This window comes from Hyaena hyaena, unplaced genomic scaffold (genome assembly GCF_003009895.1).
Source record: "Hyaena hyaena isolate Hyena2069 unplaced genomic scaffold, ASM300989v1 scaffold_84, whole genome shotgun sequence".
NCBI classification, from domain to species: Eukaryota; Metazoa; Chordata; class Mammalia; order Carnivora; family Hyaenidae; genus Hyaena; species Hyaena hyaena.
The window spans coordinates 1,419,247-1,444,460 of record NW_024080716.1 but is presented as its reverse complement, the minus strand read 5'-3'; the positions used below and the strand labels follow the sequence as shown (position 1 = coordinate 1,444,460).

At 41.3% G+C, this 25,214-nt stretch overlaps 1 protein-coding gene across 9 annotated transcripts in view; it reads right to left on the bottom strand.

Moving 5' to 3' along the window:
- LOC120233110 (LIM domain containing preferred translocation partner in lipoma) overlaps positions 1 to 25,214 on the bottom strand; it is a 673,125-nt gene that overhangs the window by 290,580 nt on the left and 357,331 nt on the right. The window contains exon 1 of one of the 9 annotated variants that reach the window (XM_039234229.1): positions 20,394 to 20,410. The exons of 7 other annotated variants lie outside the window; for them this stretch is intronic. The gene's annotated coding sequence lies outside the window, so the exon portion shown is untranslated. Of the gene's footprint in view, positions 1 to 20,001; positions 20,054 to 20,393; positions 20,411 to 25,214 lie in introns of those variants that run through there. One more of the 9 variants, XM_039234230.1, reaches the window with a different exon arrangement.

Below are 25,214 nucleotides of genomic sequence, written 5' to 3'. Positions count from 1 at the left end.
TCATGGAGCATGAAATTAGACTCAATCTATGGCCAGAGGGGAAAGCCTTACTGAACAAGTATAACAGTTGATATTTTTTTAGTAGTTCTTTATCTCCTCTCCTATTTTAAGGACAGTTAGCACAACTGAACAATTACTTAGGAGGTACAATACAGAGCTTTGAGCGTAGCTCTTTATATGCTTATCAAATGAGTATTATAATTTGCTATAATTCTCCCTCCTGATTATATACAGTAGCTATTTTGTTCTCTAAATAATATCTTATACATTTTTTTAGAAGTTGGTTAAATTGCTTAGGAGAATATTAGGCTCAGTTTCTTTGAAGGGTAATATAGTGGGAGTGACTGTATAATTATCTCTACCGGGCTCTCACCCACTATACAATGTCGTCTACTACATCTATTGCTTTCCTGTTGAGAACTCTAGTTAATCCTACTAACGAACACACAGGAAAATGAGGCAGGCGGATTTTATTTTTAACTTGGGACTGGGAGAATAAGAGAAAGAAATACTAAGATTGATCAAATCTGGTGCATTTGCAATTTTTATTTTAAGCCAGTTTAGATGCATGCACTACCAAATAGGTACAGTAATTCAGGCATTACAGCTACTTGTGTACCAGTGTCCTAGCTGGTAATCTCTGCCTGGGACCAACTATCCTCTTAGCCACTCCACAGCTGGGCTTTTTTATGCCTGGCAATTACTACTCTATCCTGGATGGGGAGTTTTATTATATTTTTAATTGATGTGGATTTTATTCTCAAAATGCTAAGCATTCCAAATGCTTCATATATACTAGATTTTTATAAACACTCCAATAGCTTCCAGCAGAAAGAAGTTTAACACTTGTCCTTCAATAAACGCACCAGGGTTTCTAGAAGAATTCCATTTTCCAATGTCGTTCAAGAATGTGTCTATATGTCTGTCTCTCTAAAAGGCACACCGGGAATTCAAGGGTATGGTCTGGGGCAGTCTTACATCTGTGCACATGACCAGTGACTGATGCAGAAACTGGTAACTGTACCCTTCTCTGCCCCAAATTATGAATGGAGAACACTAACTGCATGCAGATATTACCCTTAGATTCTTGAATTTGGCTATCATAGCGCTACTATTCCAAACAAACCATCACTAAACTAAAGTCCTATCCATTAAAGACATTACCACTAAAGTCGAATTAAAGTGGTTACCATAGAGTTGGAGGTGAGAACAGAGACTAACTACTAATAGGTATGAGATTTCTTTTTGGTGTGAAAGAAATGTTCTAAAATTAGAGTGGGGTAATGTTTACAAAATCATTGAATAGTTGATTTGCAACAAAACAAAACCCTCTGCCCAAACTTCACAAACACAACTCTTGTTAATATTTTTGATTGGGCATTCAGTCATCAACTCAAATGTTCAGGTTGGGAGCTAGACAATATTGGCTAAAATGCCATCTCTGCACCTTGCTAGTTCAGCAAGTTATACCCTCTATGGGCCACAATCTCATCTACAAAATGGAGGGAGATGATATGTTACTTCACTGGGTGGCAAGGAGAATCAAATAGTAACATGGCTAAGTGTTCAATGTCTACTGGTTTTCATCCCATGTGTTTAATTTAACTTTAATTTCTTAATATTGAAAATGATCATTCACTGCTGCAAGGGGTAATGGACAGGTAGAACTCCTATAAAATACTAGCTAGGCGTAACCTAAACAAACCTGTGGCTTCCCTCTGAGTTTCACTCACAATCCAGGGCTCCTCCAATAGAAGAATGTCCAGAATTCTCTTTCTAGAGCACACTTATAATTTCTTCTCTAAAACCCTCAGTACCCCAGTCTTCTCCCAAACTGCTATTCCTGATAGCCCCAGCTGCCAGCACGATGAAGGGTCCAAGGTACAAATTCATTGCACTTCACAGAATCCAAGCTGTCCTTCCGCTCCTCACCAATGTATTCTGTGTACTCTAATCTTTCTCTGTTCCACATACTTCATTCTCCAAGTACTTCCAGTTCCTTACCAAGCTGCAAACACCATTCATTTACACACATTTATTTCTGCAAATATAGTTCCTTTTGCCTAGACTACTGTAGTCTGTTTCAAAAACTCCTAGATATCCTTTGTGACCTAACTCAAATGTCACATCCTCTACCTGGCCTCACCCTTCTCTGTGACTTCACAGTAAGTCCTACACAGCTCTGTGTAAGCACACATCAAAAGTCCCTCTGCCCTTGAGGGCCAGCAGAAACTATCTTTCTGCTCACACTGCCTCCCATGCTCTAACTCTACAGAGCTATTGTGGTTTACTTAGGTTTTACTTCCATGACTTGGTATATCTTTTCTTCCTCTTCCAGAAGCCCCCTGCCTTTGTTTGCCCTGCACCATCAACCTAGCAGACTCTCATGGGTTTCTCAGGCCCCTTTTTGGAGAGGACCATGGTGTAGAAACCTCCCAAGATATACTAAGACCAGGTTTTCATCATCTGCCCCATGAGTTCTCAGAGTACCCTTGCTGATCCTGAATATTGGTCTCTAACATCCTATGGACAATTGTCTATTGAGGGACATTCTTTGGGAGGCTAGGTTTTATAGAACTGTTGTCAGGCAAGGTTTTAACTCCAGCACCTAGAAAGTCTTTGGTGTATAGCAGATACTCAATGCATATTTATTGAGTGAATGTGCTGATTATCTCCTTCAGAAATAATTTCAGTCTGTGAATTACACGGTAAGTGAACTATATCTAAAATAAAATCTGTTATAAGAAAACTCTGAGCTGCCAAGTTCACCTCCCAGTTGCTGGAAAAAGGTCTTCCATGCTTGCATTCTTATTACGGAGCCTGGTACACATAAGATGCTCAATTATATCTGCTGAAATTTCATAAAAGTGAAATGTTATGCCAGATTCTGAGCCACTGAACCCTTTCTACAAATGACCAATTTCTATGATGCTACTCAGTAGATAAATTGATAGTGATATTATAAATCATAGAGCTGGAAAATTCACTTATTTCAACATCCACATTTTATAAATAAAAAAGTTGGGCTCAGTAAAAAAGTAAATTATGCATGATTATGCAGACAGGATCCCCAAAGAATACTTCCACCCAAATTAATATCATTAAAGGTGTCTGACATAGGAAGATTTATGACATAGCTGAAGCCATATTTAGAGTTATGAGTATGAACTGTGCAAGCACCTAGTACTGGAAATAAAAGTTGGAAATAAATTTGGACATAAATAGATTATGTAGTGTGTGTGTGTGTGTGTGTGTGTGTGTGCGCGCATACAAACATATCTATATGTGTGATTAGATTAAACAGGTGTTGCTAATCATGAAAAGAGGCATAAATAAACTCTTGGCTTGACATGAGTCATCATTTGATGGGCTATTTCAAGACAGAATTGATATTTCTAAACAGCTGATACCATGAGAGGCAATTCTAAAGAACCACAGAAGTGGAAAATAATCACTAATGATTTCTTTTATGGAACAAATCCATAGACTATGAAGAGTTACAACTTAAAGATTCATAGTATTGGAAATTTCCACTTGGAAGATTTTAAGCCTTTAAAAACCCTCCAAAATCGACACCTAGGAGTAAGTATGTGACTCAACTAGGTATCAGTAACACTGTATGATAATTGGAAAACTTCCTAGGAAAAATCATTTCATATCTCTGTTCTTCAGCATATTCATGTAGGGAAGAAAAGAAAACAATCCATGCACTCACATCTCTCTTCAGAATGCAAGAACTTCCCTGAAGTACCCCCAGAGCACAAGCTTATACGGTATGGTAAAGAATACCCCAATTCTTTGCTCCTCAGAGACAAAACTCAGCATATGTGATCTGGAGCCTAAAGTCACAACTATTTATCTCTGATCATAGGACTGAAGGTATCTATTCCCAAGGTCCACCTTGGCTCACTCCAGTTCTTTAAAGATTCAAGCGTCTTTCTGCTTATGCATTGTTCTGCAGGAGTGAGTTCTCAATTTCCTGCTGAGGTGCCTTTTCAGAAGTCAGCTCCTCTGAGAAGCATCGCCTGACCCTCCCAAGCATCATTCCAGATACCCCTGTCTACCCCTTTCATTCTATTTCACTATCTGAATTTGTTTGCTGACTTACTGTATATAACATACTGTTTACATCCCCCTAGCTTCTCCTCAGGCATTTTAGTTCAGCCAGAGAAAGAAGTTCATCGGCCTTGGTTAGCCCTCAACCCTAGAACCCAAAGTTCACCGGACATAGTAGGACTCAGATGTGACGGATGGAGAACACATAAAACAATCTGAGTTCATAACCTAGATCTGTTACTTACTAGTTGTGAAGTCACTGGTAACTCTTCCAGACCCTATTTACTCGAACAAAGACCAAAAATCCTAAGTGTATCTGTCTCCTACTGCAGATCTCCTGAAGATTAGGAGCAAATATAAACCACAAACATGGTATTCAGACAGTATCACTCTCTAAGACTTATTGTATGCCACACTCTGTTTTAATAGGCACTTTACACATGCAGTACGATGCCTTTGTCTGTAAGATTCACTATTATGTTTTTACTATGAAGACAGAAGTAGTTGGTGCCAGTTAATCTGTGCCACAATGATTTCTCTTAGTATCGGTGATAGGATGTATTTCCATCTCAAAGAAATTAATGGAAAAAAAAAGTGCTTCACAGACTAGAATACAGTTTTACACATTCAATACTTCTTTAACAATCCTATGAGATAGCTACTATTACCATCTTTGTTTTACTTGTGTGGAAACTGAGGCACAGAGAGGCTAAGCAACCTATTCAAGGTTATGACAGTTTTAATGATAACAAGGAAAGATGAACAGGGACTCATAACGCTCTACAGCTTCAACTCTCTAGAAAGTACCAAGAGTTAGGTTTGCTTTTCTAAACAATACAACGGAACTAGGAAATTCTCCTCCCTGAAGTGTATGGTGCTCTGACTTCTAACAATTCTCATGGCAGAGTGTTATGAAAATAAAAGTAGAAAGAGAGCAGTTTTAGACACTGAACTTCCAGTTTTCCTAATTTGCATCCTCTTTGCATTTATATAACTCAGTTTTTACCAGACCAATTTGCACTCATTTAGATTTTGCTTTTAAGTTTTCTTAATCCTTTCGTTTATCTGTTTTCTGTATTCCTAAAGACACAGAAAGCTATTCTGGAGATGATAGTCTATTTGTGTTTAGATCTACTTTCTGCCCTTCTCCACTCCCCACTCTCCTTGCTCTGAGCTTAGTAGGCATTAAATAAATGTTGCTGACTAATTAAAAGCAAAAAAGAGGCCTGATTTGGCAACGTATCTCATGGCATGATATTAAAAAAAACCCCACAACTCAAGCATATATTATCGTTAGCTTCCCGAATATGATTAGTGGCAATCTTGGTGTAATTTACATAAAGAGAGAGCACGGCTTTTTGAGCCAGGCAGACAAACCCAGGAATGTGGTATGTACAGCAATAGGAGGGAAGCTGAAACACAGAAAACACGTCCAGGGATGTGACTGTGATATCACCAAATCCTGATAACTGAATAACTCTTAAAGCTAATACAAAATATGACACAGATTAGAAAGGCATCATCACCATCAAGGCTCATTTTCCAAACAATGTTCTTTTACATATAAAAGGACTCAAAACACAGAAAAGTTGTTTGTGGAGTCCTGCTCCTCCACGTGACAGTCAAGATATGTGATATTCCAAACCTCCCACGAAATTCTAACATACTTAATATTAGGAAAGGCAATCAAGACATAAGTCCCTTATAATCATGTAAGGGAAGACTGAAAAGAAACACAAGTCTATAATTGTCTAATTGTTTTTCATCCGAGATCTTGGCTAGTTGAGAAGTTACCAAGAATATAAAGTTAAATCTTATTAATCCATTTGCAATCATGTGGAAACTTCTATTAACTACATTATGAAAGCTCCCATTCTCACATAGAGGTTAAGATCTAGTCCAAAACTGCTTTGTCTCTAAAGCCTGGGCATCAGTATATAATCTCCCACCCACACCACCTCTTAGTAGCTGTTAGAAATGACTTGCATTCTGGCCAATAGCTTTGTCCACACCTGGAAAAGTTTGGAAGCTGGTGAGTAAAGGAACTTCCATGTTTTCCAACAATACATTTTTATTTCTATTTGATTCCTCAAATTCTTTCTCCCCAACCCATAAGACACAATATGCACTTGAGAATATATTTATGGACAAATAAAAATACTATTCAGGATTCTGGGGCGCCTGGGTGGCTTAGTCGGTTAAGCGTCCGACTTTCGCTTAGGTCATGATCTCGCGGTTCGTGGGTTTGAGCCCTGCATTGGGCCCTGTGCTGACTGCCAGCTTGGAGCCTGGAGCCTGTTTCAGAGTCTGTGACTCCCTCTCTCCCTGACCCTCCCCTGCTCACGCTGTCTCTCTCTGTGTCTCCTAGAAATAAATAAAACATTAAAAATATACTATTCAGGATTTTAAGAAATCTATTAGAAATACTAGCTTTGCGTAAAGAGAAATAGAATAAGCCCTTTTAAAAGCTATCAAAGCCCTAAAAATATCCCATAATTGCTTTCTAATGGGCACACTGTTTTATTAATTGTTTATCAGACATATGTTCAGTAGGATGCATTTGTGTGTACTGCTAATTCGTCCTAAGGGATGCTGGCATTTTGAAGGAATGTTTACTTGGACAAGAGCTTACTTGCCTGATACACATAGGTTTGTTTGTGTATGAAGGGGCAGCTGTGAAGAACCTGGCATTTGATGTTATGGTATAAGCAAAGTAGAAGTGTCCAGGGAGCCAGTTTCTCCTGCAAGGATTTTACTACATGAGTTTTAATCAAACTTCTTTGGCTGTTAGTTTTATAACCTGTAAAAAAGGCAAGTTCAAAAAGTTGTCTTTAGATATCTCAAAGAGTCACTACGATGTGAACATTACTTGGAATATAAATCTTTACTAATGAGAGTGATTTCCTTTATTCATCGTGGCCTTACGGGAAATTTCCCATGTTAGATGCTAACTAAATTTCACCAAGGCTGCACATCCGAAAGCATTCCTCCTCATGTCTGGATTAGCCAAAATAATGACTTTACAAAATCACTTTAAAATCAGTCAGAGTAGGTACAACTTATTGCATATAAAGGAACAAGGCTGTGACTGATGCTGACCTTGGCAAGCCCACATGAGCTTTTGCTTAAATGTGAACACTAGGAGTATCACATGGCCCACACTGCCTTTCAGTGAACATAAACCTGGTGAGAGTGCTACCCAACAGTGGTACAGATTTGTTGTTCTTTTGAAACTATAGTGGAAACTAAGTCCTAGCGGAACATAGATCTAGAGCCAAGGACAAAGCAGTAGAAACAGGAGTAGAACAGATCTCTGCATTACAGATTTTGTGAACTTGGAAACCTTGGGGGAGAAATCCCATCTCCCACATTCAGGTTCACCCTGACTTCATAACCACTCCTTCCTTCCAACCCCACTGACCGTTCATGTCTACTCCACGATCCCCCCACCCAGCTACATCCCAGACCTCACCTCCACATATTGCTGCACTTGACTCGCACAGAATATGTCTTCCTGTTAGTCATTTGCCTTTAGCCATCTGGAGTCCCTCCCCCTTTACAATACATCACCTTTGTCAACTCCTTCAGTCCCTAAAGCCCCATTTGGTTATACCAGGCTGGAGGCTGGGCCCACATATCAAGATATTGAGTGCTGCCATCATTAAACATAGGGGAGATGGTCTTTCCCTGCTCTAGAATTTTCCATGGGGAAGGACCCTCCCTGGAGAAGCATTCATAACATATGTTTGTGCCTTACACATTCCTTTCCTGATGAAAAGCATACTGAGGAGTCAGTCCAGTGACTTAACTGATTGCCAACTTTGAGGATAGAAATAGGGCATGCATCGTTCAGCCCCTTTCCAAGCTCCACTCAGAACTGCTGTCTACAAGAGCATGCTTTTCTCTGCTTTTCCAGACTGCAAACTGTTTGGGGCTTGGGCAGTCCCACCTCACGAGAGGTCTGCAGGTGGCTGGTGCTGAACACTGTCAGGAGGGCAAACCTGTCTAGTAATTTCTCTTGACCTAAAGCCTACACAGTCCCCCAAGGTGTTTTTATCAGTCCCCAGACTGACAGTTTGGTCTCCATCCATCTGACTCCTCCGTTTGTCAGTGGCTTCTGAACATGCGTAGAGAGGAGGGGGGCTGTGTGCTGTGTCCCTTTAAGTCACAGCAATTAACGCTCACCCAGCCTTTCTGCTGACCTTTATAAACTTGCAGTCAGTGGCCATGGTTTTTGGTCTGTTTTTGGTAGCTCTGGCTTGTACATACTCTTGAAAAAACCATGAAACAGTGCAGACCTGATCATCCAATTTCAAGTGGGCCTCTTTATGAATCTGCTGATTCCATATCCCAAAGGGTGCACCTAAATTTCCTTGGCTTCATGCACTCGTAGGCCCTCTTCTCCACACATAACTCCCCTTCCTTCTTTTGAGAGAGTGAGGTATCGAGCATACCTTTACTCCACTAGTTCCTCTCTTCTCAACAACCTGCCTGTTTCTGTTAATGGAATTGTCTCTCTGTGCAGGGGCAGAGAGAAGAGATGCCCAGTCTCCGTGTGGTGCAAATTCTGCCATTTGTGTTCTTGCTCCTAACCCTCCTGCCCCCTCCAGAACCCAGTTTGCTTGTTCACTTCCTTCTCTACACTCTCTAGTTATCTTCCATGGCTCCTCCTCCTCGACAACCGTCCCTTCACAGCATCTGAACACAGGTATCCTTTTTATTGGGGGGGGTAGTGGGAACTTAGCTGTAGTTCTCTTCTCTGAAGCTAGCTTTTTTTTTTTTTTTTTTTTAAATAGCAAACTTCTTGATAACATAGAAAGAGTAAAGCATAGAGAAGAGTGTAAACTGAGAGAAAGTTCCACCACTGGTTAGATCCACGTCAGAACCACAATCAGTGTTTTTGGCATACTTCTGGAGCACATGGACTTGAACGCTAAATCCTCAAAATCTTCCATGTGGCTACGTTAAAACTCCACTGTGAATAGAGGAGTACATAAACAGTGGCGTCTCTACCACATCCACAGCTCTGTTTAAGGTAAGAGCTTCAAAAAGGTGGCTGTTTGCTTTAAAGAAATACATTTCCCACAGCTCTGTACCAGGTAATTCTGAATTCTGGCCACAACTAATTGGATGAGGGACTGAACCTAAACCAGCAACAGGAGATGTGTTGGAGGAGAATTCCTTCCCAAATTTTACTGGAGAAGAGCCAGCTATAACAACGGACCTTGTTGTTTGGAACATTGGAAAGCAAGGCACAACTGACTGGTAGAATGGAGTAGAAACCGGAGATACTCAGAGTGGAATGAAGAAGCTTCGAGGCAGGAGAGGACATTAGAGAGCGAACTTTATAGTGTCCTGTCCAGAAGAAGGCTACATAGGAGCAGCAACTGGAAAGAGAGAGAAAACCTGAGAGCATCTAAGCCCCAGGAATGGAGACCCACTGAATAAGGAAACGCTGGGGGTTCACTTTTGATGGGAAGAGGAAATCAGCTATATTATGTCCTCAGTGATATTCCCAGTTTCCATGTGGCTTGGTTGTCTGGCTGTTGACATGGTTTTTGGACTTCGTTCCTTCTCTTTGTACCCTTACCATAAATTTTCATCATCTAAAAATCAACTGAGGTAACTCCATGCACATCTTGGCTTCCTGCAACCTGAAAGAGCCTAGCTACAAAAGACCCAAGGAGCTATTTCTTTATTTTAAAAGAACTTAGACAAACATGATTCTAACCATACTGGCATATCATGGTTTAAAAAGTAACTAAGCCTGGGTGCCTGGGTGGCTCAGTTGGTTGGGTGTCTGACTCTTAGTTTCAGCTCAGGTCATGATCTCACCAGGTTCGTGAGTTTGAGCCCCACTTTGAGCTCCATGCTGAGTGTGTGGAGGCTGTTTGGGATTCTCTCTGTCCCTCTGTCTCTCTCTCTCTCTGTCTCGCTCCCTCTCTCTGCCCCTCCCCCACCTGCTTGCACACATTTTCTTTCTCAAAAATTAACTGAAAAATTATTAAAAAATAAAAAAAAGAAAAAGAAAAAATAATTAAGTCCTTTAACAGAATGCAAAGGAAAATAGAAGTAGGAGAGAGAGAGAGACTTTATTTTTCATGTCTGCTTTCAATCTTGTAATGCCATATGGACCATTCAGATTAGCTCTCTTCTCTTCCATGCCACATGTTCAAATTTTAGCTCCTTTTGTTTACCTCCAGTACAAAACAGCTAGGAAAGTTGGTAAGAGACAGGAGGCTTAGGAGGTAGAGTTAACCCTCTGGACCTCTAGATCATATAGTCAGTCCAGAAGCTTTAATCGTATATCTTCCAAGCATGATTACACAAAACGCTTGTTTCTGAACAAAGGATAAGGTAAAGGTACTTTTCAGCGCGTTGCACTATTTGCATTTTTAATGACAGATTTTTTTTTTTATTCTATTAAATGCCTTATTCTAGCTGAGTGAAGAGTATGGCTGTTTTAAGTAAACAAAACTGTCACAAGAATACCTTATTCTTCCTCCATGATAAGTGCCTGTGTCCAAACCACAGAGCCATGGAAAATAACCTTCCCGACATTTATTCTCCGGGCCACAAGTATCTGTTGAGAGAAGTGTCTGCATTGGTCTGAACAACACATCCCCAAGCAACTAAGTGGAAGCTGAGGTTGGTAACAAGAGCTAATACGAGGACTCTAAAAACACTGGGGGATGGTGGTTGAAACTTCCTTTGGATAAACCTCAAAAAACAACAACAACTACAACAACAACAACAACAACAACAACAACAAGCAATTACAACAACAACAACAACAACAAGCAATTCCCATTCTGGATGCCTAATGCTAGATTCACGCAAACACAAAGATACGCATGCAAGGAAACTCATCTTAATATTTACAGTAAAGGAATGCCTCCCCTCAGTGCCCTTCAGTAGAAGAAGCACACGATGGTATGCCCATATTATGGAGCACGAGATAGGTGTTAAAAAAATATGTCAGATCCCCATTTATTGACATGAAAATATCAAGAATCAAAGAGTAAACTGAAGATAATATCATAACATTTCTGTTTAAAATAAATATGACCTTATAATCACATCCATAGCCATGTGTATCTATGTACTGTTAAGAGACTGGAAAGATGCATAACAGACAGACAACACTGATTACAGAAAAAAGTATGAAGTGGGGGGAGGGTGTGAGGCAGAAATAAACAGAGTAGGTAGTAAAAGAACACTTTCAAGTTTTATTCTACATACTCCTGATTGGTGGAATATGTTGTGATTAGCATTTATTCACATAGTCCATACATAGGTGTTTTGGTAAAGTTAAGGAACAAGATGCCTCCACTGTACTGCACACGTGTGTGAGTGGTGGGCCAGCACTGATCAGTGGAGGGATTACTAGATTCAAAATCAATAGGACCAAGAATGAGACCCATTTCTGCCACTTTAGAAGTACAATTTGGGGCAACTCACTCAACAGTGTGTGTAATGCTGAGACCATAGTTTCTGGCCAGGCAAACTCACAGACTTGACAGAAGGGTGGAATGAGATGGACGTAAATCCACTCTAAAAGCTGGGAGGCACTCTATAAATCTCAACTACAACTACCATTATTGTTCGTATTATCTGACCTCTTAAATTTCCTTGGAGAGAAACAGATAAGTTTGTGACAATAGATAATTTGTTTTAAACTCCTCCATCGAAACCATGTTGTTTTATCCTGTCTCCTTTCACTAAGGTCTGGAATTAAAACAAACATCAAATGAGGCCGTAGGATTTTATTTTTTCTGTCACATACTGCTGTCATTAAACACACTTGAGATGAGTGGGTTTAGTTCAAATAAAACTGCTTCTTTCCCAAACGCAACAAACATGGAGCGGGGAGAAAAGTAAGCCTGCACTTGAATTGTGTTCAGAAGCACCGCACGTTGCATTTCAAGGAGATCCATCTGGCAGGCTGACACCGTAATAAGTTCTTTTAATTGTCAGGTCAGTTAGATTACAGATCCAGGCTGTCAATTTTTCCATTGCGGCTTTTTTTTCCCTATTGGTAGCTAATTAAAAAAAAAAAATCTCCTAGTTATTCTGTAGGAGAAAAACTACCTTGTTCCTTCCTGGGAATTTAAGTAGGCAGCAATTCAATGCAACAAGCCATTTACTACTGTGTACCAGCCATGGTGGAAATGAGCCTGGGGTTAGAAATTCAAGAACGACTATATAAAAACCCCTGTCTTGTAGAAAGTCCTAGCCAAGAGGGCAGAGAAACTCTTAGAACCCAAAATGATATCCTTAACGGGAGCAAAGGTTCCAGCACACCTGACGTTCCCCATCGTTTTTAAGGAATTCCTTCTCAGATGTACAAATCTACTTAATCTTAGCAAGTTTAGTGCTTGCCAAAGTAAACAGAGCAAGAGTCCCCTGAGAGGGGATATGTACATATGTGTGTGCATGTGTGTGCAATACAGACTGCAGAGATCCTCCAAACATAGGCTGATCTGCCCTTCCACACAGCCTCATGTCCACCTGCTCGCCTCCATGCCCTATAAATTCTCAGCAATGCCCCATTCTCATCGAAACTTGTACTTTCAAACTGCCACATCGTTACTCATACAGTTTCCTCTTCTGGATGTCTCCCTCCTCCAAACGTCTCTTCCACGTTCATTATATTGCACATAGCCAGTACTCCATAAATAGGTGTGGAATAAGAAAAGCCTCCTAACTTTATACGCAATAAGCAGTTCCCTGAAAAATGAAAAAAAAAAAAAAAAAAGATAGTATTCTGCTAAACTAGGAAGGAGACCAACATGCTAGAGAATTTACCAAACGCTGGAGTTGAAAGGAACCTTAGAGATGATCAAGTTTGGTCCTTTATAAGAGATGAACTGGATAGATGTTGGGAGATGTGAAGTGGTATCTCAAGGTCAAATATTTAACTAGTGCAAGAGGTGGCTCTGGAATCTGCTCTTCTGACTTGTCCAGTGCTGTTCCCTTACACTTTTGAATGGCATGGACACGTACTGACAAGCTCAGTGGATTAGTTAGTGTAGATGGCATTGCATTAAAAGGAAGGAAAAAACTCAAGGGCGCTTATAAAAACAAGGGCATTTTCTTTTACAGTGACTGCTTCCAGAGACCATGGCCAAGACAATGTCTATCCGGACACCAGGCAGACCTCTCCTGCCAATCACAATGAAGAAATGTGTGCTACTAAGCCCTGAAGAAGCCAATGGCAACAGTGAATTTCTATACAGAGTAAAATGTTCTTGGAGCTTAAGAAGGAATTTAAGGTTAGGAATATATCAGAAAGGGACAGAAAGGCAGATCTTGTAGGCTTAAGAAAATGCTCCCAAGTCTCATTTCATTCTTCTGCATGAAAAGACAGACTTGCTTAGGTACTAATGAGTACACAGCCTTCCTAAGTCAGGTAGGGAGTCCCAGTTACATTCACAACAAAGGTCAGGGCATTAGACAAGAAAGAGGATGCTGTCTGAAATCTAGGCTATGCTGCACTTGCTATAGGACTCTGGAGGAAATCATTTAGTCTCTCAGCCTGTTTCCTCATCTCTAAAACGTAGCCAAGAATCCCCATCTTCAGGAGTTATTGTGAGACTTCAATGCTAATGAAGAAACTTTGTAAATATTAAGATATTAAGTGAAAGTACTGAATTGCCATTATCAATAAGGAAGATCGGCCCTTCAAGGGCCTCTAGATCACCCAGGCTCAGAAATGTTACCTGGTTACTACTTCGGGGCTAAAAATGGAAATGTACAAACACTGAATCACATAAAAGGAAGAAAACAGAAATGGATGCGATTGATGCTTGAGTATCCAATAAACCAAGGCAGAAATGAGTGACCTTGAATGATTGATGCAGTTCTGGAGAAACCTAAGAGATAGGACTATCATTTAAATATAGAGGAAGGTTTTAGGGCACCTGGGTGGCTCAGTCCATTAAGCTTCTGACTCTTGGTTTCAGCTCAGGTCATGATCTCATGCTTCATGGGTTCAAACTCTACATGGGGCTCTGTGCTGACAGCCCTACATGGGGCCTGCTTGGGATTTTCACTCTGGTCATCTGGTCTCTCTCTCTCTCAAACTAAGTAAACTTAAAATATATACATACATGCGTACAAACATATATAAATAGAAGGAAATGACTTGGCTTGGGTCAACTAGTAGGTTATTTTGAGAGTTAGGCCTGGAATCCAGGTCCTCCAGATCCCACCCTCCATTCGTAGGAGACTATGAAAGTCCAAGAAACACACAAGGAAATGGACATAACAGTGCTGCAGAGATGGTGGCAGTGATTTGAGGCATCACTGAACTGGAAAGGATCCAGAGAGATGACTGCAGGCCATTTTCCTCTCCTTAACAGTGCAGGGAAGACCCTCTAGGGGTGGCATAGCACAGAGAAATATCAGGTGAAGAAAGACACCCCGGGCCACCCACAGGAAGGGAAGTAAACCCGTACCTAGTAGGGGCCAGTCCCCGAGTTGAATGCCATCTATGCATTCTCTCTCATAATTCTAGCCATGTTATAACATAAATATAACTATTCCTTCTCTCTTTTTTTAAGTTTATTTATTTACTTTGAGAGAGACAGAGACAGCACAAATGGGGCAGAGGCAGAGAGAGAGGAAGAGAGAGAATCACAAGTAGGCTCTGTGCTCCCAGCTGTAGAGCCAGATGCAGGGCATGAACTCAGGAAATGTGAGATCATGACCTGAGCTGAAACCAAGAGTTGGTCACTTAATCCAATAAGCCACCCAGCTGCCCCATAAGGATTCCTCTCTCACCAATGAGAAAAGTATGATCTGAGAGAAATGAAACATCCCTCCCACTTCCCCGGAGCTGCTGAGTGGCAGATGAAAAATCCAGGTCCCAGACAGCAGAGTGCGAACACGAGCCCGTTCTGCTTGGCCAGGTGAACACCCACACCAGCCCCAGCAGTGTGGTAGGTGGTAAAGGTCTCAGGTACTGGAAGTAGAAGGTCAGTAGAGCTGCTGTGTGGACAGCTGGCATTCAACGGGGAAAGCGGTTTGGGGAACAGTGTTGCATTCACATTTTCTGAAGTGAGTTTATGTGAGGTAAGTGGTTTTATTTTTTTTCTGATGAGAAATTGGGGGATTCTGGGTACCTTTTTCAAAGCACAAATATTTCTCTTTGGGGCACTGGCAAAAGAATAATAAAATATGCATAAATATAAATATAACTGGTGTGGGTGACGAGTCAGAATGACTCGAACAAAGAGGCTAATAGCAGCTTTGTTTCCCAGGTCTGAGTGAAACAGTTGATTCTGTGAACAGAGACATTCAAGGATGAAAACAACACACTCTCATGGCTTTTCCCTACTAGGCACAGCTCCACACGTCGCGGCTCCAGGCTTCATAGAACTGAAGCTCTTATTATACCATCATCCTTAACTCATAAAAATCAAATTGTATTACTCCGTTATCATAATGTTCTAAGTCTCTCTCGCTTGGTGCATATTTCACATATCATTTTACACCCTAATGAGATCCTGAATAGGTTACATTACATATACATCTGATAGAATATTTAGGACTCAATTTTCACCATCATTGAACAGCTTTATGCAATTCATATATTCAAAAGTGTGTGAATAATCAGGTACTTGTGATCATGATGGCGGGCCAATTAAGAGCTGAAGGTTGGGCCATATGTCATCGGAAGGAATTACTCTTCAACCCCAGCTTAGGATTCCAGGCTGGATGGAAGTACTGGCAATTAACTACTTCAGCTCCCTCATGTGACATCAAGGGAGACTAAGGCCCAGACAGGGACAGGGACATGTTGAAGGACACACAGCTAGACTGAGGCAGCGCATGTACTAGAATCCAGATATTTTGTTTCCTAATCTCCATAATACCTTCTTTGTCTCCCATTTGAGACAAAGTGAAGATCTTTGTTTTATCAGTCACTCCTCTTTTTCCCCATGAATTCAGAACATAACAAAGGCACTGCTACTCTGAGAAAAGCAGAGTCATATACATATGTCTTCTCAGTAGACAGAAAATTAATCAAAAGTAATCAGTGTGACCCATTGTACTTTATATCATTGCATTCATTTTTGACATTTGGAGAACCTATGGATTTATTTTGCTTTTATTTAGAATAGCAGGTGGGAGGTAAAAATGTCAAAGTAACTACAGCCTGGCAGCTCTGGTAACTCTATTCACTGGATTGTTTTAAAGACTGTTGAGGATTAATTTTTTGTTCCCCCAAGTATCTTCAATTGTTCAGCGAACATTCCCTGAGTGTCCAGCTCATACCAAGTCCTAATGTGTCAGATGTGATGGAAGATCCAGAGATGGTAGCACACACGAACCTACTCCCCACAATTAACAGGGTTCCTGTCTTCCCAGAGAAGGGGAGTGCACACTGCTGACCTTAACTGTAACAGGGTGCAGGATGTGACAAGTGTCAGAAGAAATGTGTACATCAAGTCCATTGGGGTGGGAGGCAAGCTTCAAGGATGACAGTAGCAGGTAGACAGTGATGATGAGGAATTCCAGGTAGCTGTAGACCAAGGGCTAGAAATTACAGAGCCCATCGCAGACGTGTGCAATAGGAGAAATTATGAACTCGTTAAGTTGTCACACCATCAGATGTAAAGATAAGATATGAAGATACAGGTTTTCATCTTGGTGTTTTCAGTATATAATAGTTTACCCCAAAGAAAGGAGTCAGTTTAACAGAAAGGCTGGTGTTTCTACAGAAGAACAAAAGAACTAAGAGGCAGACAAGAAACTTCCTGGCCAGGACCGGAGGTGATAATTTGTCTGAGGGTCCGGTGGGAGCAAGCACGCACCTGTACGCACACACTTGGCTTGCTTTCTGCTCAAGAATATTGATGGGGATGAAAGGACGCACTTGCTGTGATGAGCACCGGGTGTTGTATGGATGTGTTGAATCACTAAATTGTAGACAAGAAATGAATACTATGCTGGATGTCAACTAACTGGAATTTAAATAAGAACTTTACAAAAAAGGTATTGATAACATCCATTCCTTATTGGTTGGTGGGACCTTGCACAAATCAGTTCACTTTTCTGCACCTGTTTGATAGTCTCTAACATGAAGTACTGACACTGGGCTCTCTCATTTCTTATGTCCTCTGTTCTTTTGCATAACTGCAGAATTATAAGCAGAAAAAAGAACACCAGAACATCATGAGCCCATTCTCCACACTTTACTAAATTATGGCACTCGCAACAATAGAATAAGGCTTCGACAATCGGAGGCTTTATTCAGTCCTTCTTGACTCTTACCCTTATTCAGGTAAACATGTTAGCCAATGTCCCATGAAAGGGGCACAGGCCACACGGTGTTCTTAGGAAGGACAGGTCAGTGGGAACTATGGGTATAAGCCTTTTCAGTAACAACTACCCCTCACAAAGCAAACTGAGGAGTTGAAGATACCACCTCTACCACCTAGACTACCGCTATGTGAAAGACCCAAGAAACACCTACTGCCATTTTGTGACATGAAGGCACAGCAATTGGAGCCAATATTTGCTCCTGATATATCTCTTTCTGTCAAGCCACACAGCTCTTAAAATATGCGGCTCATTGCTGAAGTTGTTGCTACTTCACTCTTCCTGCCCCAGTGCTGGTTTACATTTAAAAACATGCTTCCAGAATCCAACAAACACAGTTTTTGCTATATTTCAGATTTCTGAAGAGTTATTTTCACTCATATATTTCAAAGAAGAGAAAGGAAATAAATATTGGCCTCCTCCTCCTCCCTTTCTTTTCCAATTCATGAAGACACTTTTAAAATAAAGATACCATTATTTGAGCTTCTCAAACTATGAGAGGGAGAAATTCAAAATGAAGGGCTTATTTTAATTCTTGGGTTCTAGAAAGAGAAAGCATGTGTAGTTACCACAGACATACCCACCACAGAACAAGACCACCAATGCCACAATTCAATTGAACTGAGTAATACCGTGGGGCCCCTTACAGGAGTGAGAAAGTACAAGAGTTTACTTGTGCAATAACCTGTAGAGGGAGGGGATGATAGATTAAAGAGATACTGAAGAATTTTAAGAAATTAAAATTTCATTTGTAAGAAACTCCAGCAATTAAGATTCTACCCTAGCATTACTACATTGAACATTGGAATGACCTGTACGTGACACCCTGATCAGTCATCAGGACATTCAGAAACCATTTTAATCAAGCCTTAAGTTCCAGATTGGCCGAGCCCAGCATTAAGTTTTGAGGTATGGGCAGGATATGGCTTCTTGGGGAACTCGATTTAGAAGAGAGAACTAGTAGATTACAGTGTAGTCAACTCATGTAATGATGAGAAAATATCCCAAAGAAGCACAAAGAAAGAACATGAAAGAGGCCAACCACTCAGGTGCAACTCTAGAGAGAGATGTGATTTTTAGGATAAGATGAAAACATGAGGCAGGTCCATCTTCATTAAATTTTACAGATTGTTTTATTCTTAATCATTAGAGCTATAATTTCTTGGTCATTTACGATGTCACAGATAGTGTGGTAAGCATGTATCTTATCCAACCCTCCCTACGGCACTATGAAGTGGAGATCATTTTCTCTCTTAAAAAATAAGCACAGAGATGGGTCAAATAAGCTGCGTAAGCTTAGAAAGGGAGACTTCTGGAGCCAGGATTATAACAGTGGAGCCCTTGCATCTAACCATTACTTGGTGTGGGTTCCACCTAGACAAAGGAAAAGTACAAGTGTGAGCCAGAAGCTCATCATAGTGGTCAGACGTGTCTGTGTCAAGGCACAGCCCACAAAAGCTCTACCTAAATCCAGCGGTCCACTTTTCAGTCTTCTTAGCATCCCACCCCACAGAGAGCCTGCTCACTTATTCAGTCTTGAGTATTTTTTTTTCACTCTGTGTCTGGACAGCACTGTCCCTTGACTCTACCCCTACCTCAACGTGCCTGTTCATGACCTCCTTTAATGGTTCCTCTGGGTCTCTCGGAGACACCAAAATACTGGCCCTGCTTTACTCCATCAACTTAGGTGATGCCACTCAGTATCAAGGCTTGAAATTCATATCCGCTGACTCCTACATCTATATTAAATCAAGACTTTACCCATGGGCCTCAGAGATAAATATGCAAATGTCTACTCAACCACTACTTGCACGTCTAAGAGCTCAAATGTACCACATCTGAAACCAAATTCCTGATCACCCCTGCTTCTCAAAAAACAAACAAACAAGCAAACAAATGAAGTGGCTTCTCTTGCTGTCCTCCTGGCATCTCACTAATTTCCATGCCCATTCTTCTAGTAGCTCGGGCTAAAAACCCAGTATTCATTCTTGCCTCTTCTTCTGCTCTTGTATTCCACATCTAACCTGTCCACAAAGCTTGTTGAATGCTACCATCCAAATATATCCAGAATCCCACTAGCGTTTAGGACCAACTGTCATTTCTAGTATAGATTATCTCTGCAGCTGACATTCTACTCTCACAAGGCTGATCACATGACTCCAAGTGTTCCCCTCTCACTCGGACTAAGAGTCAACATGCTCACGGCAGCCTCCAAGCTCCTACTGTGTGATGATCATTGGCCCAACACATCCCTGACCCCTTCTTTTCTCACTCCTCTTAAGGCCAATCAGCTCCAGCTATCACTGGGCACTTTACCCTTTCAGAAACAGGCTAGCTTCCAGCCATGCACCTCTCCCCTGGGCTTCCCTACTTGTGCTCTCCTCATTCAGGAACATTCTCCCCTCTGGCCCCAATATCTGCATGGCCCACTCCCTTGCCTCCTTAAGATTTTGGCTCCAATATCACCCCCTCATCAGATCTTCTCTTCTCTACCTACCTTCTGTAAAATAGCAACTGTTACTGCACTCTTACCAAAGTACTTCCTATGTGCCTGTTCATGACATCCTTTAATGTGTCTTACTTTTCCTCTACAGCACTTAACTCCATCAGACTTACGGTTGACTTGTTTTCTCTCCCCAGAGGAATATGAACTGTTCGAGGAAATGCATTTACTTTTATCCAAAGCTGCAGCTTCACCTTCTAGAAGAAAGGCTGCCATTCAATAGGTGTTCACAAAATATTTGTCATAATACAATAATCCCCACCCCCTTATCCATGAGGGATACATTCCAGGACACCCAGTGGATGCCTGAAACCAAGGATAATACGGAACATAATACACACATACCATGTTTTATTTCTATATATACATGTCGGTGACAAAGTTTAACTTAAAAATTAGGCACTGGAAGAGATTAGCAACAATAACAATAAAATAGAACAATTATAACCATATACTATAACAAAAGTTACATGAATGTGGTCTCTCTCTTGCTCTCCCAAAATACCTTATTGGACTGTACTCATCCTTCTTGTGATGATGTGAGATGATAAAATGTCTATGTGATGACATGAAGTGAGGGGAATGATGTAGGCATTGTGATGTAGTGTTGTGTCATTACTAACCTGACAACAGAGCCAGAGGAGGATCCTCTACTTCTGGGCCAAGGTTGACCACAGTTAACTGAAATCACAGCAAGCATAAACATGGATGGGGGGGGGGTTGCTGTAATGAATAAATGGCTCCTCTAATCAGTCTTATTAGAGCTCCAGAAGTAAGACTCAACTTGAAGAATCCATGAGAACAGTGTAAAATGTAAAGCCACAGTGTACGTACTTCTAAAAATGGCTTTTTGATTTAGAATCGAAATGAAATATTATGCATCACCACAGATTTGGACTGTGAGTCACAGGCTGTCAAACGTGAGAGGCAGCTGGACTGGAATGGTATGTAGCTGGGGGTCAGGTGATGCTGGCTCTGGTCTTGGCAGTGCCACTGACCTGCTACACAACCTCAGACATGCAGCCTCCTCCTCGTCGATACTCCTCGTCCCCCGAACAAAGAACCGATTCACCGCTAATCTCTAACATTCATTGGTACGAATTCAACTACCACCATTCAAAAGATACTCTTTCTGAGTTTACACAGAGGAGATCAATTCATTGCTGTCAACTCTTACAAGTTAGGAAAGAAGTCACACTTGAAATCATGTGCCTTTTCTGTAAAATTATGCCACATCATTAACATCTAAAGTGGGAGACGGAAGATTCTTCCTCTCTATGCACCCCAGTGGGTGGTAGATATCATCCACTACAACACAGAAGTAACAACTATTCAGGATGCTAAACTCTTCCAAAAACACATGTGCCTGTATACACACACACACACACACACACACACAATTCACATGCACACTAACACAGAATTAACACCGAGAAAACAATTTGCAGTTTTCCTTCAAATGGACTCATTTGCCGTCTTGAAAGGCAGTCTCACATGTGCACGAAATGTGTTTTCTTCTAAGTAGTAGAGACGACCTTTAAAAATGCACCCCCTCTTTCTTCCCCAGCCTGCAATCCCATGAAGTTCAAAGCCAGTTTGCTAATCTGCATTAACATTTCTGTGATCAGATATAACATGAGCACCTCGATTTCTATCTGTGTCAAGATATCTTCACACAAGTGACTCATCTGGAAAAAGCTTGGGCATTGAACACTGCTCTGACAACCATCTCCTTTGAGGTTGACTCCACGTTGGTGGAGTTACAAGCCAACGTCCTGTTTAGCTGCTTTGCTCTGCAACACAACACTGTAATTAGAACTGACTAAACAATAAATCTCAATTTCCCTGTTCCATCAGGAGAATCTTTCAATTTACCTTCCTCTATTCACCAGCTCCTCCTCTGCATTACGAATCATTCCTGAACAAGCACACAAGTCAACGACCCACTCTTACATTGAACATGCAGAGAACCAGTGCCAATGCTGTCATTAGACATCCTAGATCTGATCCTTGGGGACCTCAGAGGAAACTGGGTGTTATGCCTGAGTTAAATACACGAAGAGGCTCTCCCCCTCCTCACTCAGGCTTCGTCGGCTCCAGAAAGTACAAACTCAATGTGCTGCTTTTCCAAGGAACAGACATCTCTTTGTCCTCCTAAATACCTCTTGCTGTGACCAAGTTCCAGTTTCTGGAACCTGAAACACCTTTGCCCAACAAAAACCTTCCTGAACTTTTTACCCAACAACTCATAGACCACGAATGGCATTCCCACATGCTCCAAGACAATCAAGCTAGGGAAGCGATATAGAAAAAGAACATGGTAAAAAGGGAGGAGAATATTAATGGCATGCAGATGGCACTGAATTGTGTTCCAGTATATGGAGTCAAAAAATAGATTTAATTTCTTCGTAGAAATAAATACAAAGGGTTATTGGGTACCACAGAGCTACCCACTTCGACAGTTAATTACAGACTAAAGACCCCTGTGCTAAAAAGAACTGACTAGTTCCCTATTGGCATTAGAATAACCTCAGAACTCTACATGGAACGCAAAACACAATTCATGATCTGGCGACTACCTCCTTTTTCTCATGGACAGCCCCACTGTCTATGCATTAACCATGTGTGATTATTGACATTCCCATAAACAGACTGCGGTAGGTGAGATAACACTTCACCCGTAGATAGCTGCACTTGAATTCCCAGAAGCTGTGCACGTGTTGTTTTACTTGGCAAAGGGAACTTTGCAGATGTGATTAGATCTCGAAATGGCAGCGTTCTCCTAGATTATCTAGACAGGCCGAATCAGATCACATGATTTCTAAAAAGCAGAGAATCTTTCCCAGCTGTGGTCAGAGGGAGACATAGCCTTAGAAGAAAGGTCAGGATGATACAAGGTTTGCCGGCTTTGAAAGGCCGGGGAATTTCCTTTGGAGAGGAATAGGCCTCAAGCCAGGGGACCTGGGAGTCCTCTGGAAGCTGGAAACCCCGCCCCCCCTTGAAGTGTCTCCTAGCACCTCCAGAAACGAAAAGAGCTCTGTAACACCTTTATCATGGGCGAAGAGCCATGTACTAGACTTCTAAACGACAGAACTTTAAGATGATAAAGAAATGGGTCCTTTTAAGTCACCAAGTTTATGAGACTGTCACAGGGAGATTAGAAAACTGATACTTAGGTCAAGTTCACCCCCACTTTCCAGCCTTTGCCCATGAGTTCCATGAGCCGATGATGGCCCTTACAGCATCCCCTGCTTCCTTCCCCTTCAGTGTTCCAGATCATATTTAAAAATTTTTTTAATGTTTTATTTATTTCTAGGAGAGAGAGAGAGACAGCGTGAGCAGGGGAGGGTCAGAGAGAGAGGGAGACACAGACTCTGAAATTGGCTCCAGGCTCTGAGCTGGCAGTCAGCACAGAGCCCGACGCGGGGCTCGAACCCACGAACCGCGAGATCATGACCTAAGCGAAAGTCGGACGCTTAACCGACTAAGCCACCCAGGCGCCCCGTTCCAGATCATATTTAAATCAGCAGCACATGACTATTTTCTCAGTCCTAGTTCCCACTGGGTATTCACTACAGTGCTACCCATTTACTACGGAAACCACTGCAGTTATATGTACCGAATAAGGAGTTTTCAGTGGGAGGTTTAAGATATAATTATTCAAGGATTTATGAAACATCGGAGATCAGAGTCACAACTTGGAGGTTAGAAAGCTAAAAACCCGGGGCGCCTGGGTGGCTCAGTTGATTAAGCGTCCGACTTCAGCTTAGGTCATGATCTCACGGTTCGTGGGTTCGAGCCCTGCGTCGGGCTCTGTGCTGACAGCCTGGCACTTGCTTAGGATTCTCTCTCCCTCTCTCTCTGCCCCTGCCCTGCTCAGGCACGAATGTGTATGCATACTCTCTCTCTTTCAAAATAAATAAAATTTAAAAAAAGAAACAGAAAAAGGTAAAACCTTATTTGACATTTGGCAGATGGGGAAATTGAAACTGAGAAACACGAAGGCCCCAGGAACACCATGCAATTTTCTGTCAGTTAATCCAGTTAATATTCAAACCGCATAGTTCTAATCTGAACTCTTAACATTCTTCCCTTCTCGTACCCTTCCCCCAAGACAATGCTAAATTGCACAGGGTTTCCTGAAATTGCTTATATCTCTGCTCTTAGAGCATCATTCTCCCAATGCCGGTACTTGACCACTAAATAAAGGCCAGGCACAGGCATGACTTTTTTTCAGTGGAGAATAATCTATCTCTTTGGCAAAAAGTGACTTCAACAGCCACTACCATCCCTCCTACCCCCAACACACACAAGATGTGTATTTTACATTTTCCTCCTTGGATCATCCTCTATCTTCTCTATCCATGTAGATGTTAGGATTTCCCTACGAAAGTTAAGTTCCTAAAGGGAAGGTTTATTTTTATAGCCTGCTAACTCACACAGTATCTGTTCCATATAGACCTATTAGTCTGATGAGGGGCCAAAATATTTTAAAATATTTGGAAATATTAGATGCTTTACAAGCAACTGGATTATTATTAAATTTAATGATATAATATGAACTCCCCACAAGACTTCATAGTTTGGGCACTACTTCTCTATGTAGAAATATATGCAATTGTTACTGAAAACCTCTTATGACCCAGTCTCTTTCTCCAGATCCAGCAAGCTCCCTGAGGCTCATAAAGAGATACTTTGTCAAAAGATACATGGGCACCAACTAATGTTTAACAAACTGCTTTCAACGATGTCTCATTTAACATACAACCTCATGAATTAGGCAGCACAGCTACCATTGCCTCTATTCTAGAAAAGGGGATACTCATTCAGACGACTTTTCTCGCCACAATCTAATGTGTCTTACGGCTCCTAACCAACAATCTTACCAGTCAACTTGCCAGTGATTCGAAGCCTGTAAGTGCAACGGGCCAGCAAATTTGTGCTCTTCAAAGATTCCAACTGCCAAAAATAAATGAGAGCTTAGGACATGGCCACCATGGTTAATACCAAAAGACTTGTTTGACTTGTTTTGTTTGTTTTATTTTTCAAAAGCTGTGGCTCCTCTGGCTCCTGCTTTATATGATTTCTTTTTATGCTCCATGTTGAATTATACTTTTAAATTTGTGGACAAATCACTGTAACACAGGAGTCTTGTTCAATTTAACAAGCTATGAAGAGTGGCAAATGGGGGCAGGAGGGTACTGTTAAGATTCCAATAAAATAAGACTGCCTTTGAAGTATCTTGGTCACACTGACACCAAAGAACATTCTTTTTCTCTTACCATAAAAGTACCTTGTCAAAATACTATATAATCCGAGAACTACA